Source organism: Oncorhynchus keta, chromosome 13 (assembly GCF_023373465.1).
Source record: "Oncorhynchus keta strain PuntledgeMale-10-30-2019 chromosome 13, Oket_V2, whole genome shotgun sequence".
Taxonomy (NCBI): domain Eukaryota; kingdom Metazoa; phylum Chordata; class Actinopteri; order Salmoniformes; family Salmonidae; genus Oncorhynchus; species Oncorhynchus keta.
In genome coordinates this window covers 18,149,296-18,168,634 of record NC_068433.1, presented here as the reverse complement: position 1 = coordinate 18,168,634, position 19,339 = coordinate 18,149,296, and the positions used below count along the sequence as shown (strand labels likewise).

The window sequence follows — 19,339 nt, the reverse complement described above, 5'->3', positions numbered from 1 at the left end:
TTTCCCACACTGAGGTTGGAATAATACTGTGACATTTTGAAAATGATAAATGCCCTTTTAGTGTAAGAGCTGTTGAAAAGACAGACTCAAATGTCTGCCTGTTTTGGTGGGATGGAGTTTTGGTATGCCTGGTGAAATCAAATGAGTTAATAGACCAATGAGAAAGAGTTCCAACCCGCTCTGTCAATTTCTGCTAATTTTCCATTTTCCCCTCCCACTCCGAGGGATTATTGAGCAGTGACAGTCCTCCCAAAATTCTTGCTTGAGAAATTGCTCTTTGCTAAAAAAAGCCATTTTTGTTTATTTTTGACCATTTTAATTGAAAACAATCATAGTAATTGTTACCCAGAAATAATTGGATATTGGAGATTTTAAAAAACTGCTGCATTGGACATTTTGGGGGCTGCAGGTAGTCTAGAAGAGCATTGGGCCAGTAACCAAAAGGTCTCTGGTTTGAGTAGCCGACCCGAGTTGACAAGGTGGGGGGGAAAAAAATATTTTAAAAAAGTCTGTCGATGAGCGCTTGAGCAAGGCACTTAACCCTAATTTGCACCAGTGGCGTGATAATACTATAATACTACTGACTCTGTAAAAACAACATTTCACTGCATCTTTCAGGTGTATGTGAGAATAAAACCAAGCCTGCAGTAACCTGCCAAGTTCAATAGGTTGCAATTACACAAGTATTTTGGCTTATTTGCTGGAGATTTTTTAAAATAACATGATTGACCAGGCACAAAAATATGGCATAGTTTATGGGAAATGGGTTTGGGAGGCTTTCAATAAGTAAACTTTTATGAATTGCTGTCAGTGTCAACTGGCTATGTGACAGACTAGTCTTTGTTCGTGTTGATACAATGTTGCAAGAACAATGAGGAAATATGTCAAGCCAGGCCCTTCCACAATGTTTAGGAGATATATATATATATAACATGAAGGCTACTTTTTGTTTCATGCAGTCATATAAGCACTACTAATATACCGCACTAATAGTTTGACGTTTTTGTTTCGTTCGTGAATAGGTCAATGACACAGCCTATTATATCTATATATAGATATAATAGGCTAACAAATCGGAAGTTCATCAGCGATTTCATACGTTTCGACTGAGTTTACCTGTAATTCAGGTACATTTACGCCTCATGCGCGTTGATGCTGGACATTTTAGAGAGAAAATAACAAACAACCCAACCTAAACCAAAAGAACACAACACTCACCGTTTTAAAGAAATACCAATATATCACAAGGAGGGAATCTGCAGCTCTTCCAAATGTGTTTGAATTCTTGAAATGGAAACAGCTAGGAGTTTCGGGAAGAAATTGACGACGCCTATGATACTGTCCCAACAGTCGTTGCGGTAAAAATATATATATATATATATATTATATATACACAAACAGAGGGCTCGTTATAAATTAAACCACATAACTAAAAGCACGTGTTACAACTTTGCTGTTATCGTTGTTACGGACTCTTTCTTCCTGTATAATTCCAGTTTTTGACACCATCCGTCCCATTCACTTGCTGTAGGCTATTCCGGTTTTTAGAGTCGTATGTTTCTTGCAGTTGTTGATGCGCAGATGTAGTGAGCAATGATCGACTTCGGCACCTGAAATACTGGATTAGTGATGTTTTCAGAGCTGCGAGGTCAAACCCCGCCTCTTGAGCGGCACTGTATTTACTGCAGCCCTCGGTAGCCTACTGAACCACGTCCGCACAGGCAGCAACCACGACTCTCTGCGAGCGAAGGGAGGAGTTTCACTGCACTTTCTTGTGAACTTTCCGCCACCAATCACTCAGGTAGGATGCAGTTTAAGAATATTGTGGCGGCAGGTATGGAAGGAGTCGAATTTAGCATACCGGTTGGCTATGCATTTTTACATAGTTCAGGTTAATAAGTGCTTCGGCGACATACAGCCTTCCAACGCAAGCAATGTGGCGACAATTAGGCCTAAAACAAGGATAACAAGGGCGAAATTGTGGTGTAGCCTAGATATTGGTGGGACGAGTCCAAAGAACAGTAGATGGATTGTTTTATTTTTACATTTGAAACGCATTTCCTGTAATTCTACACAGTTTGACATGATTTATCTCTTGAGGGGTATATGGAGAGGGATTTTGAAAGCTGTGGAAGGATATCTTCATCATCATTAAGACTTGTATTATAATTTCCTGGTTGCTACAATTCTAATAGTTCACAAAATTTCAGTTTGTGTCAACACAAGCAAATAGTGTAGATGAACATTGTACCACCTAAACCGCTGTGAAATATATTTTTCATTACCAAAAATATTGTATTTTCAGCTGTTTGAAGCTGGTGTGCAAAACTGGAAAGTAAAAGACGAATTTAAGAATGGAAGCATAAAATAACACAGAACAGATTTAAGAATGGAAGCATAGAAATAACACATAGAACAGATCTACATCTTCTTAGACTTGCTTTCAAAAAGAATGACAGATCTATAACTAACATTACTTTGTGAATTTGGTCAGGTCGTCCAAAAAGTTACAAATTGCAGCTTTAAGAAGATGCAAAATATGAAGACTGAGTTTTATTATAGTTCGAGTTCCCCTACCTTATGTCCAAATAAAATACATACATACTGTATAAAAATAATTGAGTGTGAACATAGAGTACCATGGTCAGACTGACACTTGTGTTGTTGAATATTGATCAGGAGTCTGTCTCCCGACTGTATAACCTCGATAGGGCAGCCAAAATATTATTCCAGCCAACATTTGGGGCCATGGGGCACCAACCTCCAGGGGTCCCCCAAAAACGAACAATAATGATATTTATGGGGGTAAAACAGATTGTTTTAGGAAAACGGCTAACTTCCTGCATTTCCCCAAAAATTATAATGAGGCTCAGAGAAAAATGTGGTGTTTTATTGCTCATCTCATGCTACTCTTTTTTTTTTTATTCTGCAATTCTACACATTTTGCCATTGTTTATGGCATGTTCATATCATATATGAAATTATTGTGGGGGACAAATCAACCTGTCCTGAATATTGGGGGGGTGGCATGACTCCCCCCAATAATTTTGTCAATTTTACCTGTGCTTGTGGATTATGAAGAACTGAAATCATTACCTCAATTCTGTTGCAAAATGTTTCTTAAATGTTAGAAAATTAAACTGGGCGGGACCTAGCTGAATTTGTCCAATAGAAACTCTCTCTTTCGTTGCAAAATGCTACCGTTTGGACAAATGATTACACCCCAGTTGTAGGGCCTACAAAAATGTGATGTAAGAATCCTGTTATCCAAACAACATCTGCCCAATCCTGTTATATAAAGAAAGCAATACAATTATTTAAAAAATTCAACAACAAAATAATCAGTAGTGTAGAATGCAAATATTGTGCATTCTATTATTGTATTATATTCTTTAGTATAGGCTACTTTGCTCCACTTTTGTATTTTATAGTAACCTACATGTATGTGTCTACGTCTGTAATTTGTTTATGGTGTGTCTATGTCTGTAAGTCGTTACGTCTCATATTTGACTGGCACATTGTTCCCTCTGCTGCTGTATTTGTTGGACCAGGTCTCCCTTATAATCTCTGTTTCATCTCAGTGAGCTTCCTGGATAGGTAAGGGTTAAATAAATACAAATAACAGTTATGGGTCACACCATGCAGATGATGATTTGTGTCTCTTGCTCTCGCTCACTCTCATTTCCTTCATGGAAATATAAAATGTAACTCATTAACCCCTAGTGCCTGGAGAAAGAGTAGTTTAACAAGGTCACATGATACCAGAGGCAAAACGTGACGTAATTTCAAGCTTCAGAGAGAACTCTTACAGTTAATGATTTGAGTTGTTGACCAAACACGTTCAGTACCAGTCAAAAGTTTGGACACATCGACTCATTCCAGGGTTTTTCTTTATTTTTACTATTTTATACATTGTAAAATAATAGTGAAGACATCAAAACTTTTAAATAACACATATGGAATCATGTAGTAACCAAGAAAGTGTTAATCAAAATCAATTATTCAAAGTAGCCACCCTTTGCCTTGATGACAGCTTTGCACACTTTTGGCATTCTCTCAACCAGCTTCATGAGGTAGTCACCTGGAATGCATTTCAATTAACAGGTGTGCCTTGTTAAAAATTACTTTGGAATTTCTTTCCTTCTTAATGCGTTTGAGCCAATCAGTTGTGTTGTGACAAGGTAGGGTTGGTATACAGAAGATAGCCCTATTTGGTAAAAGACCAAGTAAATATTATGGCAAGAACAGCTGAAATAACCAAAGAGTCAATCTGGAAAATTTCAATAACTTTGAATGTTTCTTCAAGTGCAGTCACAAAAAATATCAAGTACTATGATGAAACTGGCTCTCGTGAGGACCACCACAGGAAAGGAAGACCCAGAGTTAAATCTGCTGCAGAGGATAAGTTCATGTCCTTTGGTCTGACGAGTACAAATTTGAAATCTGCATGTATGGTTCCCACCGTGAAGCTTGGAGGATGAGGAGGTGTTGGGGTGCTTTGCTGGTGACACTGTCAGTAATGATTTAAAATTCAATTCATTCACTTAACCAGCATGGCTACCACAGCATTCTGCAGTGATACGCCATCCCCATCTGCTTGCGCTTAGTGGGACTGTAATTTATGTTTCAACAGGACAATGACCCAAAACACACATCCAGGCTATGTAAGGGATATTCGATGAAGAAGGAGAGTGATGGAGTACTGCATCAGATGATCTTGCCTCCACAATCACCAATCCTCAACCCAATTGAGATGGTTTGGGATGAGTTGGACTGAAGAGTGAAGGAAAAGCAGCCAACAAGTGCTCAGAATATGTGGGAACTCATTCAAGACTGTTGGAAAAGCATTCCTTAAGAAGCTGGTTGAGAGAATGCAAAGAATGTGCAAAGCTGTCATCAAGGGTGGCGATTTTGAAGAATCTCAAATCTAAAATATATTTTGATTTGTTGAAAACATTTTGGTTACTACATGATTCCATATGTGTCATCTAATCGTTTTGATGTCTTCACTACTACAAAGGGAAACCCAGACGCGAGCTGCCCAGTGACGCGAGCAGCAAAGTGACGTGAGACTATCAAACGAGCAAAATGCCATTTATGCTCGCTTCAAGGCAAGCAACACTGACGCATGCACGAGAGCACCAGCTGTTCTGGATGACTGTGTGATAACGCTCTCGGTAGCCGACGTGAACAAAACTTTCAAATAGGTCAACATTCAGAGCCACTGTTCTTAGACAGATTACCAGGACGTGTACTCAAGGTATGCACGGACCAACTGTCAAGTGTCTTCACTGACATTTTCAACTTCTCCCTGACTGAGTATGTAATACCTACATGTTTCAAGCAGAACACCATAGTCCCTGTGCCCAAGGAAGCGAAGGTAACCTGCCTAAATGGTTACCGCCCCGTGGCACTCAAGCCATGAAATGCTTTGAAAGGCTGGTCATGGCTCACATCAACAACAACCTCCCAGAAATCCTAGACCCATTCCAATTCGTATACCGCCCCAACAGATCCGCAGAAGACGCAATCTCAATCGCACTCCACACCGCCCTTTCTCACCTGGACAAAAGTAACACCTATGTGAGAATCATCGACTACAACTCAGCGTTCAACAGCATACTGCCCACGAAGCTCATCACTAAGCTAAGGACTCTGGGACTAAACAGCTCCCTCTGCAACTGGATCCTGGACTTCTTAACGGGCTGCCCCCAGCTGGTAAGAGTAGGCAACAATATGTCTGCCACGCTGATCCTTAACACTGGGGACCCTCAGGGGTGTGTAGTTAGTCCCCTCCTGTATTCCCTGTTCACCCACGACTGCATTGCCAAACACGACTCCAACACCATCATTAAGTTTGCTGACGACAACAGTGGTAGGCCTGATTACTGACAACGATGAGACTGCCTATAAGGAGGAGGTCAGAGAACTGGCCGTGTGGTGCCAGGACAACAACCTCTCCCTCAATGTGAGCAAGACAAAGGAGCTGATCGTGGACTACAGGAAATGGCAGGCCGAACTGTAGTGGAGTGGTCGAGAGTTTCAAGTTCCTTGGTGTCCACATCACCAACGAACTATCATGGTCCAAACTAGAGGTCGACTGATTAATCGGAATGGCTGATTAATTAGGGCCGATTTTAAAGTTTTCATAACAATCGGAAATCGGTATTTTTGGACACCAATTTGGCAGATTTTTATTTTATTTATTTATTATTATTATTTTCATTATTTAAAAAAAATATATTATTATTATTTTTTTATATATATATTTAAAAATGTACTTATAAAAAACAATCAATCAATCATAGTAAACAACACATGGTTGATGATATTACTAGTTTATCTAGCGTGTCCTGCGTTGCATATTTATTTTTATTTTTTATTTTACCTTTTATTTAACTAGGCTAGTCAGTTAAGAACAAAATCTTATTTTCAATGACGGCCTAGGAACAGTGGGTTAACTGCCTGTTCAGGGGCAGAACGACAGATTTGTACCTTGTCAGCTCGGAATTTGAACTTGCAACCTTCCGGTTACTAGTCCAACACTCTAACCACTAGGCTACCCTGCTGCCCCGGTGTGCATTCGTGAAAAAAGACTGTCGTTGCTCCAATGTGTACCTAACCATAAACATCAATGTCTTTCTTAAAATCACTACACAGAAGTATATATTTTTAAACCTGTATATTTAGCTAAAATAAATCCAGGTTAGCAGGCAATATTAACCAGGTGAAATTGTGTCACTTCTCTTGCGTTCATTACACGCAGAGTCAATGTATATACAACAGTTTGGGCCGCTTAACCGCCTAATTTGCCAGAATTCTACGTAATTATGACATAACATTGAAGGTTGTGCAATGTAACAGGAATATTTAGACTTATGGATGCCACCCGTTAGATAAAATACGGAACGGTTCCGTATTTCACTGAAAGAATAAACGTCTTGTTTTCGAGATGATAGTTTCCGGATTCTACCATATTAATGACCAAAGGCTCGTATTTCTGTGTGTTATTATGTTATAACTAACTATGATTTGATAGAGCAGTCTTACGGAGCGGTGGTAGGCAGCAGCAGGCTCGTAAGCATTCATTCAAACAGCACTTTTGTGCGTTTTGCCAACAGCTCTTCGCAATGCTTCAAGCATTGCCCTGTTTATGACTTCAAACCTATCAACTTCTGAGATTAGGCTGGTGTAACCGATGTGAAATGGCTAGCTAGTTGGCGGGGTGGCTAGCTAGTTAGCGGGGTGCGCGCTAATAGCGTTTCAAACGTCACTCACTCTGAGACTTGGAGTGGTTGTTCCCCTTGCTCTGCATTGGTAACGCTGCTTCGAGGGTGACTGTTGTCGATGTGTTCCTGGTTCGAGCCCAGGTCGGAGTGAGGAGAGGGACGCAAGCTATACTGTTACACTGACAATACTAAAGTGCCTAGAAGAACATCCAATAGTCAAAGGTTAATGAAATATAAATGGTATAGAGGGAAATAGTCCTATAATTCCTATAATAACTACAACCTAAACCTTCTTACCTGGGAATATTGAAGACCCATGTTAAAAGGAACCACCATCTTTCATATGTTCTGAGCAAGGAACTTAAACGTTAGCTTTTTTACATGGCACATATTGCACTTTTACTTTCTTCTCCAACACTTTGTTTTTGCATTATTTAAACCAAATAGATCATGTTTCATTATTTATTTGAGGCTAAATTGATTTAGTTGATGTATTATATTAAAATAAGTGTTCATTCAGTATTTTTGTAATTGTCATTATTACAAATACATTTTTTTAAATCGTCAGATTAATCTGTATCGGCTTTTTTTGGTCCTCCAATAATCTGTATCGGCGTTGAAAAATCATAATCCAAACATACCAAGACACTCGTGAAGAGGGCACGACAAAACCTTTTCCCCCTCAGGATACTGAAAAGATTTGGCATGGGCCCCCAGAAAAAAAAGGAATATACACAGACTTGCAAAGGTCATCTAACCTCAAATTTTCAACCATCTGTTTCCCAGATTTGAAAGCGCTTTGAATGGCATTGTATTTTGATTGACAGTAGTCTTTAGAGTGCAATCCTCTTTTATCATCTTGAAGATCCTGAAGTAGTGAGATAAATTTGGGACAAAGTTTAAAGTGATGAAATAGAATTTCTGCTGCTTTGGGCTCCGGTCCTATTGGCTGCCTACCCAGACTCCTTGCTCCGGCCGTACGCTATGCCATGCCCAAGGACGTTAGTTTCTTCTCTGCAATGAGCCTGGATCCGAGTACCTCCCAGACAATTTTTAGAATGCCAACACATTCTAACGGTTCTGATTGGTCCCACAATCCGATGGGTTGGGCCAGAACCAGAACACAGGTGGGTAAAGCGGCGTTTCGAAAATGTATCATTGGCTTTGATACTCGGATTGGTTAGAGATTATCCAATCGCTGATGACTTTGTTCTGTACCACACCCCTCATTTTGATGTCACCACAAACGGCTTCAACAATGGCCACCACAGACTGAAGTATGTACCAAACATAGAGCAACAGAAGAATTCATTTTGATTCGATACGGCAACCAGTACTATCAATCAGCTTTATTGCAGTGTAGATCTCACACTTGATCCAATCGGTTGTACAACCCAATATGAGCTAATCATTTTCAGGTGGGCCAAAGGTCTTGTGAGCTTGCACTGAATAAACATTGGCTTTTAAACAAAGCTGTCCAATGGCAAAGAGTGATCGTGAAAATCTGATGCGACGATCAAATGTGTGGTGAAAGGGGGTCACAGTATGGCCCAGGCTTTCCCCAGGAAGTACTTGAAAGCGCAATAGAGGAGACAATGCCTTTTCCCTCGACAAACGTTTCCCTGGGGGACACACAGTGCTTCCTCTCAGACCAAGGAACACATTTAGTGTGTTAATCATTTTAAGTGATGTGAGCTAAGAGCCTACGCCACTGAGCCCTTATCAACAATCACCCATTCAAAACCATGCAGTGGACGCTGGCTTGTTACAGTAAGGAAGAGGACATTATCCCCTCACCGGGTGGGGAATTCTTTGACAGGAATGAAGAAGTCAGCACTTGAAATAAAGTTGGTGTACTTCAACAACAAACTGAAGTGCAATTACACTAGAAACATGGTAACATACCAGTCCCTCCCAAGAGGCTAGGAATGTTTCTGTGCTTACAGGAAAGAATGAATAAAAAAGTGTTTTGATATCAGTGGGGTGGTTTGCACATGTACTGAGCTGACTTTATTTTTGACGCTCTCTTCCCAACATTAGACATCCTCACCTTGCTTTGAAGTGATGCCACTGAATATTTATGCGTACAGATGGATCAGGCTTCGGCTATTTCCTTTCCAAGTTGAGTAACACATTTCAAAAGTTGGTTTGTGATATGCAATAGCTTGCATATCAGCAGTTGAATCCACAGATTTGTGCCACATCAGCATCGCTCTGCAAAACTGAGTCTATCTGAATATTACTGTATAGTTGCAGCATGTGCATGGACAGGTCATTGTCCGGTTTAGACCTAATGTAAATGCCTCCCAGGAATCAACGGCTCATTGGTCTCTCATTGTCCAGCTCTGGGTCATTGGTCATTGCAGACAGCACAACACCCAAGCTGTAAACCAAACGTGTCCTTCCAACAGCATTACGCTTAGCACTTCTCTTGTTCAGAGGTAATGGAGACTGTATATTAGAGCAGTGGTTCCCAAACGGCAAACTGTGGGGCACGAGGGGTAGGCAGGGGGGACGCGTATCACCCCCCCCTCCCCCCGACAGAAATATAAATCTAAAAATATTTTCAAGGAACTCATTCCGGTTTTAAACTTGCTCTTGAACGTTGTAATAGTAGAATGTACAAGGTGCAATTTCAAACTTGGGTAGTGCATCATCATTCAGTACATACCTTTTTAGAGAGCTATTTATAGCTTGTCAGAAATGTCCAGATCAACTAGCCCATGCCAGCTAACATTTTTTTTGTTTGTTTTGTAGCCCATTTTCTGTCACTCATATCACATGAATACACATTAGACGTCCCAAAATGTCTAGAATTGCAAGAAAATTAGCTTTAAAATGTGTAGAATTGCCAGATATAAGTTTTAAACCTGCAAAATTCTCTCCACCAACAAGAGGGATGTGGACAGTTTTTTTTCATAAACAGTGCTTGTGCCCATCGAAATAGACGTGGCACATGCGCACGCAATGCTGGAGGGGGGGCATCGAGTTAACAGTCTTAGAGGACTGTGGCAACAACTAAAAATACATGGCTGTTTAGGTGTTTCTGAATAGCTACAACGATACTCTATATCAACCATATTTCTTAACAATGACTATGAGCATAAAACTGCCATGGAAAACAAATCTGAACTACACTGCTCCAAAAAATGAAGGGAACACTAAAATAGCACATCCTTGATCTGAATGAATGAAGTATTCTTATTAAATACTTTTTTCTTTACATAGTTGAATGTGATGAAAACAAAATCACACACAAATTATCAATGGAAATCAAATTTATCAACCCATGGAGGTCTGGATTTGGAGTCACACTCAAAATTAAAGTGGAAAACCACACTATAGGCTGATCCAACTTTGATGTGATGTCCTTAAAACAAGTCAAAATGAGGCTCAGTAGTGTGTGTGGCCTCCGCGTGCCTGTATGACCTCCCTACAACGCCTGGGCATGCTCCTGATGAGGTGGCGGATGGTCTCCTAAAGGATCTCCTCCCAGACCTGGACTAAAGCATCCGCCAACACCTGGACAGTCTGTGGTGCAACGTGGCGTTGGTGGATGGAGCGAGACATGATGTCCCAGATGTGCTCAATTGGATTCAGGTCTGGGGAACGGGCGGGCCAGTCCATAGCATCAATGCCTTCCTCTTGCAGGAACTGCTGACACACTCCAGCCACATGAGGTCTAGCATTGTCTTGCATTAGGAGGAACCCAGGGCCAACCGCACCAGCATATGGTCTCACAAGGGGTCTGAGGATCTCATCTCGGTACCTAATGGCAGTCATGCTACCTCTGGCGAGCACATGGAGGGCTGTGCGGGCCCCCAAAGAAATGCCACCCCACACCATGACTGACCCACAGCCAAACCGGTCATGCTGGAGGATGTTGCAGGCAGCAGAACGTTCTCCACGGAGTCTCCAGACTCTGTCATGTCTGTCACATGTGCTCAGTGTGAACCTGCTTTCATCTGTGAAGAGCACAGGGCGCCAGTGTTGAATTTGCCAATCTTGGTGTTCTCTGGCAAATGCCAAACGTCCTTCACGGTGTTGGGCTGTAAGCACAACCCCCACCTGTGGACGTCGGGCCCTCATACCACCCTCATGGAGTCTGTTTCTGACCGTTTGAGCAGACACATGCACATTTGTGGCCTGCTGGAGGTCATTTTGCAGGGCTCTGGCAGTGCTCCTCCTGCTCCTCCTTGCACAAAGGCGGAGGTAGCGGTCCTGCTGCTGGGTTGTTGCCCTCCTACGGCCTCCTCCACATCTCCTGATGTACTGGCCTGTCTCCTGGTAGCGCCTCCATGCTCTGGACACTACGCTGACAGACACAGCAAACCTTCTTGCCACATCTCGCATTGATGTCCCATCCTGGATGAGCTGCACTACCTGAGCCACTTGTGTGGGTTGTAGACTCCGTCTCATGCTACCACTAGAGTGAAAGCACCGCCAGCATTCAAAAGTGACCAAAACATTCTGCAGGTCACCACCTGCAGAACCATTCCTTTATTGGGGGTGTCTTATTTCCACCTGTTGTCTATTCCATTTGCACAACAGCATGTGAAATGTATTGTCAATCAGTGTTGCTTCTTACGTGGAAAGTTTGATTTCACAGAAGTGTGATTGACTTGGAGTTACATTGTGTTGTTTAAGTGTTCCCTATATTTTTTTGAGCAGTGTAATTTGAACATATTCCCTGCAGAAAGGAGTACATTTAATTGGCATTTAAATACTTTTCAAGTCTGTTATGCTCAGAATCAGTGAGGTTGAGAAGTTGCTCTATCCACACACAAATGGTTGCAAAGTTCCAGTAACTTTCCACAAATTCCCAAGTTTACCAGAAATCCTGGTTGTAGGATTCCTGATTTCCTGATTCCAGTAATCTTCCAACTGAGACTTCTGGAAACCTGGGATTTTTTTAGAAAGTTACTGGTATTTTACAACCCACCCTCTATGCAAAGTATAGATTTCCGAATTAGAGACCAAACAGTTTATGAACACATCTAACAGCATAGCAAACCACTGATCCTCAACACTACCCTACCTCGACTGGTTTGTGAAGGGCATTTTAATTAAAGATTAATTACATAGACTTTGCCAGCTCTGCAAGGAGACACTGACTGCACATAAACAGCCCACTGAGGATTTCTGCCTCTGCTTGCCCTGACTTCTCACCTTGAGAAAAGCCCCCAGTGAACAGCTAGTGATTTGCTGAACACAGTGCCTTGCCCGGAGGCTCAAATGACAAACCCATGTCCTCTGGCGTACCACCAACCCAAGCCGTTTTCCCTCAATTCCCAACACAGCAGATAAAAGCAATAAGCTGCGTTCAATTTGGAGTTGACATCTGACATCTCTCAAATCCAAATGTTATGTTTTCATTCACTTAGTTTGGGCTATTGATGTTTCTCTCACCAGCTAGCAATTTAGGTTGGCATCCCCCATGACTCACTGTGCCTACCAAACATATTGACCAATCCCCTAGGTGGAGAGAAATCAGCTCATGTTTATTTTTGATTTCGTTGGTGACATTGATTGGGTCACCAGGCGGCTTAATGCCGTTTCACCCCAAACGCAGCAAGCCATTTGAAGGACAGCAGGGATATTTTCAGCATCACTGTCTGGTTTTTCAATCCATACTTGTTTCTATTATTGGCAATGGGCAGACGCTGTTTGAAAATGGGGACAACCGCTAGCGTTCAAGAACAAGGCCACATTGTCGGCTCTTTCACAGAACTGTTCCTACTTATGTGAAGCACACTTTTTCTTGTAAAAAATGTATCATATTTGTCTGGCTAAAATGTATTTTATAACATAAGGAAGTAAAATGTATTCTCCAAAGTGCGTTTTCACCCACTCTGGGTAGTGGGTGGACTGGATACCCTAGATTATAATTCCTGGATAAATATAGGCCTAGAACAAGTTGTTAGCACCCATGGCCCCCATTGTGGAAATGAACCGTGTCTAATCTCTCTCTTATGTAACTAGGGGTATTCACATTTTATATAGCGGCTCGTTAGTGGTAATTCAATAGTAGCACTAACCGTAGTGTTTTAGACAGAACATCATGTTCAAGTGTTTTGTTTTGGACATTAGTGGGTACATGGTGAATAAGAAGGGCGCAACTGGGAGTGTGTTCAGAATCCTGTCATTAATTAGTTTGTAATCATGACTGATATCGACCAAACAGCCAATGGTTTATGGATGGTTCCTTGGTGAATGGGTAGAGCTTGTTAACCAGGTTGACACACACACACACATCTGTGTATATGTATATATAAACGGAACAACTTAAGAGTTTACTGAGTTACAGTTCATATAAGGAAATCAGTCAATCTAAATACATTATATTAGACCCTAATCTATGGATTTCACATGACTGGGAATACAGATATGCATCTGTTGGTCACAGATACCTGTTGGTGACAAAGTAGGGACGTAGATCAGAAAACCAGTCAGTATCTGGTATGACCAGTCAGTATCTGGTATGACCAGTCAGTATCTGGTATGACCAGTCAGTATCTGGTATGACCAGTCAGTATCTGCTATGACCAGTCAGTATCTGCTATGACCAGTCAGTATCTGGTATGACCAGTCAGTATCTGGTATGACCAGTCAGTATCTGCTATGACCAGTCAGTATCTGCTATGACCACCATTTGCCTCATGCAGCATGACACAAATCCTTCGCATAGAGTTGATCAGGCTGTTGATTGTGGAATGTTGTACCACACCTCTTCAATGGCTGTGCAAAGATGCTGGATATTGGTGGAAACTGGAACATGCTGTTGTACACGTTGATCCAGAGCATCCCAAACATGCTCAATAGGTGACATGTCTGGTGAGTATGGAAGCCATGGAAAAACTGGAACATTTTCAGCTTCCAGAAATGATGTACAGATTCTTGTGACATGGGGCAGTGCATTATAATGCTGAAACATGAAGTGATGGTGGTGGAGGAATGGCACGACTATGGGCCTCAGGATCTCCTCACGTTATCTCTGTGCATTCAAATTGCCATCGATAAAATGCAATTGTGTTTGTTGTCTGTACCTTATGCCTGCTTATACCATAACCCCACCACCACTATGGGGCACTCTGTTCACAACGTTAACATCAACAAACTGCTCGCCGTTGGACGTACTGCCAAATTCTCTAAAACGATGTCAGAGGCAGCTGATGGTAGAGAAATGAACATTCAATTATCTGGCAACCGCTCTGGTGGACATTCCTGCAGTCAGCAAGCCAATTGTACGCTCCCTCAAAATTTGATACATCTAATCGCCCAACATCAGTGCCCGACCTCACTCATGCTCTTGTGGCTGAATGGAAGCAAATACCTGCAGCAATGTTCCAGCATCTAGTGGAAAGCCTTCCCAGAAGAGTGGAGGCTGTTATAGCGGCAAAAGGGGGACCAACCCCACATTAATGCCCATTATTTTTGGAATGAAATGTTCGACGAGAAGGTGTCCACATACTTTTGGCCATGTAGTGTATGTGTGTGTCAGTCTTTGCATGTAGCATGAAGTCCGAGTAATGTAATGTAATGAAACATCTGGTGCAGGCGAGGTGTCTTGTTAACAAGCGTTACGTAATCAGGGACGACTGCAAAGAGTGTAGACATACAGTATATATTAACTCGCTTGAACTTTCCTCTCCAACATCTTCATCTGCCCTTTTTTTTTCAAAGCCCTGCACCGACTCATATTATACACCGTTGCTGTGAGCTGTTACCTGCTGCAGTTAGGGGGAAAAGGGGGATGACACAAGCAACAACAAAAAAATTGGGCAATTGACCATGTTACATTAACTTTGGCGCACACGGCCAAGTGGTGACTGTGTTATATTTTGCTGCTGTGTTTGCAGTATCCGTGGCAGTCTGAGCCCCAGCACTCGCAGTGGAAGTGATACTATCGCCTCAGTACTGTCTGTTAAGGAAACAAATGGCCTCCACCATCAGGGATAGGAGACATTTATTATTCTTTCCACTTCAACGTCGTCATAAAACGGAGGGTGATTTTGTATGGACAAAATACAAAGAGTGGAATTCCACTTTTTTTTTTTTTTTTTTTTTTTCTCCTCAAATGTCTACTCCTGAAACAGGAAATGGCATTCGATTGTGGAAGGGAAAGTTGTCGTCTCAATTCCAAGCCATAACTTTGTTTCAAGCATGTCTCTTGCTTGTAAGTTCATCACTCTTTCCTGCCCATTAACCAATGAGAGAAGTTAATACATACTGTACATTGGCCATTCGGCAGGGGAGGCATTTACTGTAGATCAACCCCAGAGGGAAAGGTCATGGGCTGGGCTCGTTGTGAAACTGCACTGTTTAATTGGTGTCTCGAGGATGCAGGCTCTTATGTAAACAGGAACTAAATCTTGGTTGTTCAGTTGTCTCAATGCTATCTAATTAACATCGTTGCTTGCATGAACCAAAGTTGTTCAGTGTTTAATTATGCAGTTATAACTTTAAAACGAGCACTCAATGAGGAAAGAGTTTTAGGTTTTAGTTGTACTCTCTGAAGTTCTCTGGATAAAAAAAAAAACAGTCTGTGATTAACCGTGGGCGCAGCACTCAGTAGTGATGTAGTTATTGTCGTAGGCTAATCAGTAATGATGTGGTAAGCTAATGCGTAAAGATGTGGTAGGGTAATCAGTAATGGTGTGGTAGGCTAATCAGTAGTGACCTAGGCTAATCGGTAATGATGTAGTTGGTGTACTAGGCTAATCAGTAATGGTGTGATTAAAAAAAACGCTACTACTTGATTGGAAAACTGTATACAGTGAGATATAGCACTGCCATTTATGACATTTGAGTCACATCTCCCATGGAGTGTGCATGTGCCCTGTTACCCTTTGACACCACCTCATCAGTAACCCTATACCAACCTCAGGATATTTTCTTCACTTGTATTTTTGTCCATCACACTGGGTTGAGCACCCCCTGTGAAGTAGACCACATGCTGTGTCCATTTACTAGAACCAGGCCAAAGCCTGCAGTATATTTACACCATCTACAGTATTGTTAATAATACAGTGGATATACACTGAAACAGATTAGGTCTACTCCTGGACCAAACAGTACTTTAAATAGTGATCCTCTTAAATGGTATTTTAACTAAAAGTTGGTGTTTTGTCTGTGGGTGTGTCTGGGATTAGACCTACTCCTGGAGGACCAAAAATCCCAATGGTTGGATATCAGTAATTTAGAACACGTGTGGAGATCCCACGTCCCAAATGCAGCGCTGTATGTTTGAAAGTTGTGTCTGCCTGCAGAATAATGCAAGGGTAGAAACCAACATAAAATGTTACTAGTCAAACTCTCCAAATATGTCCCATGGTCCTCTGAGGAACCACATTCTCAGACAGAAACAGGTGCCCATGAGAGCAACAGTACAGTATTCACTTTCAGAACACCTCCCTTTAGCAGTGCTTGTGAGACCTTGCCGTTTTAGCCTGTACAATAGCCCGCTATTAGCCTGGAATCTATTCTGCTATTACTCTGTTTCAGGCTCTTTACATGAGACATTGAAAGGTTAGAGGAAACCCTTTTGGGAGATGAATCTCACCCTTTTAGAGCCTGCGTGTGTCAGCTGCAAAAAAAAGTGTCTTTTGGTGCTGTTTGTGCAGAGTAATTCTCTGGGGACTGAAGTACTTTTCCATGACACTCACTGGCTGTACATGCAGTACCAACAGCACCAATTGATGGCTTCACAAGACCGTGGGAGTGCTATATAAACATTCAGACGGCAGACTAACATGATATTAAACTCTGTTAGAAGTAACAACAAGAAGAAAACCATTGGCATGTTTGGGTAGTAGTTATGAAGTTCCGAAAACCAATGAGAATTGTGATTGTTGAGTCTGTCTGTCCCGCGTTTCACAATCTCAGGCAATCACACGATTGAAGGGCAAAAGTGGTCTTGTCTTCTCCGCAATGCCCCAGAGAGTGTGGTACATGACCCGGGTATTGGTCTATACTATCGGCCATGTTTTTGTTGGATTTTACAAAATACCGTGACAAAGGCATTCGCCCGAAACGTGTCCGTTTTTAACAATGAAGTGATTTAATTGAAATGGTTATTTTTGAAGAACACTCCTATTGCCCTTCAAAGAGTTGCTGATTTATCTTCTCATCTACAATACTCCCCAGAGCACAGTGTGCAGGAGTGACTGGGCAGGCCTTGTCTTCGACCATATTCCTGGATGTCTTGGTCTGCCAATCAAAGCCCCTCGACTCGCTCGGCCCACCTCCCGTCATACTATCCCGTGCCAAATAATACACCCCTGGGGGAACCCAACGCATCACCAGCCAAATATTTCCTATCTGAGTTTTGATACCGGGGATAATCAAAGTTCAAAGAGAGTCCAGGCCATTCTTGATAAACAGGCTGGATATAGCGTAACGGTCTTGGCAATGCCACCGTGCTCAGATGCTGAGTGTACACAGAGCGCTGAGGAGACTGATGGAGAGGAATTCAATAAGACAGCCAAAGGGGAGGTTCATGTGGGCCAGTGCATTACACAGATTGCCAAAACAGAGGCTAGGAATGCATGTAGCCACTGGACCCCATTTGACCACTGTCTGTCAACCATAATCAGTGGTCCCTGTCATTATGGGGCAATAGGGAGTGGGTTTGCATCAACTTTCTAGTATTGAAATGCAGAAAGATTAATTGTCCAGCCGATTTACATGAGATGGAGAACTGTCTTTGGCATGTGTTGTTTTGTGAGCAAAAATGCCAAAGTTCTCTCTTTGTGGTAGCTGAATTTGTCCTTTCATCTTGAGAAATGGTATAAGGCTGAAAGAATTCACCTGTTCATCCTGTAACTATATTCCCAGCTCTCTAGTAGATTTATAATATATGAAAATAATGTTTTTAATGAAAATGTCATTATTTTTATAAATATGTTGGCAACCGTTTTATAAAGACCATAAGGCCCTCAACCCATTTAGGCTTCAACCTTGTGCCTAAGAACAGCCCTTAGTCAGGAGTTATCACACAATAACCCCTGGGTTCTTATGCCTTATTGCTTAAATGTACAGAGCGAAAAGACTAAAAACACTCTCCGAAAGCTGACATTTGCCGAGACCCCAATTTTTTTCAGATCACCAAGTGACCAACCGGTCTTGCAATCCACAAGGGCTGTACATTTAGCTTGCTTCACACTGCTCTGGTGATGATGGGCAGCTAAACAAAAAGCTGTCTTTTACACATGTCAAGATTCTGTTTGAATGGATTGTCTTTCTCTGTTTGCTTCCCTGCCTCTGTCTGTCTGTATAAATTCATTTGACTGCTAGTCTGTCTGGCTGTCTGTATCTCTCTCTCACTCCCTCCCTCTCTGTGCTCATCATAACTGCCCAGGGGTGCCCCCCCATCACACAACGTCGTTATTTCATGTGTGATATACTTTCCTCGTTTTCATGGAGTGCATGAAGTCAAATCTGTAAAATAATGGCTTCAGATGATTCTTATTATTCATAAAGCCTTGAAAGAATCTCACGTTTGAATTTGAATGAAGGTGCATGTGGAGTTCTGTAGATAAGCAGGTAAACAAAAGTGCAAACGAACATGTAAAGTGTTGTTCCCATGTTTCATGAGAAGAAAAAAATGAATTTCTATCAAATTTTGTGCACATATTTGTTTACATCCTTGTTGGTGAGCATTTCTCCTTTGGAAAGCTAATCCATGCACCTGACAGGTGTGGCATATCAAGAAGCTGATTAAACCGCATGCTCATTACACAGGTGCACCTTGTGCTGGGGGACAATAAAAGGCCACTCTAAAATGTAAAGTTTTGTCACACAACACAAAGCCTCAGATGTCTCAAGTTTTGAGGGAGCGTGCAATTGGCATGCTAAGAGCAGGAATGTCCACCAGAGCTTTTGCCAGATAATTTCTCTACCATAACGTCTGACGACGTGTTACAGAATTTAGCGGCCTGTCCAACGGCCTCACAACCGCAGACCACGTGTAACCATGCTAGCCCAGGACCTCATCTGGCTTCTTCACCTGCGGGATCGTTTGAGACCAGGCACCCGGACAGCTGATGAAACTGTGGGTTTGCGCAACCAAAGAATTTCTGCACAAACTGTCAGAAACCGTTTCAGGGAAG

At 41.9% G+C, this 19,339-nt stretch overlaps 1 protein-coding gene and 1 long non-coding RNA gene across 4 annotated transcripts in view; one reads left to right on the top strand and one right to left on the bottom strand.

The window, feature by feature from the left end:
- Positions 1-1,624, bottom strand: part of LOC118391981 (inactive ubiquitin carboxyl-terminal hydrolase 53-like) — a 54,922-nt gene extending 53,298 nt beyond the window's left edge. For 2 of the 3 annotated variants that reach the window (XM_052459509.1, XM_035783514.2), the window contains exon 1: positions 1,219-1,623. The gene's annotated coding sequence lies outside the window, so the exon portion shown is untranslated. Of the gene's footprint in view, positions 1-1,218 lie in introns of all 3 variants that reach the window. The other variant, XM_035783515.2, reaches the window with a different exon arrangement.
- Positions 1,625-1,711: 87 nt separating this feature from the next.
- The window catches only part of LOC118391983 (uncharacterized), a 58,029-nt gene continuing 40,401 nt past the window's right edge, over positions 1,712-19,339 (top strand). Inside the window, exon 1 of the long non-coding RNA XR_004827273.2 lies at positions 1,712-1,801. This is a non-coding gene — a long non-coding RNA (uncharacterized LOC118391983). The remainder of the gene's footprint in view (positions 1,802-19,339) is intronic.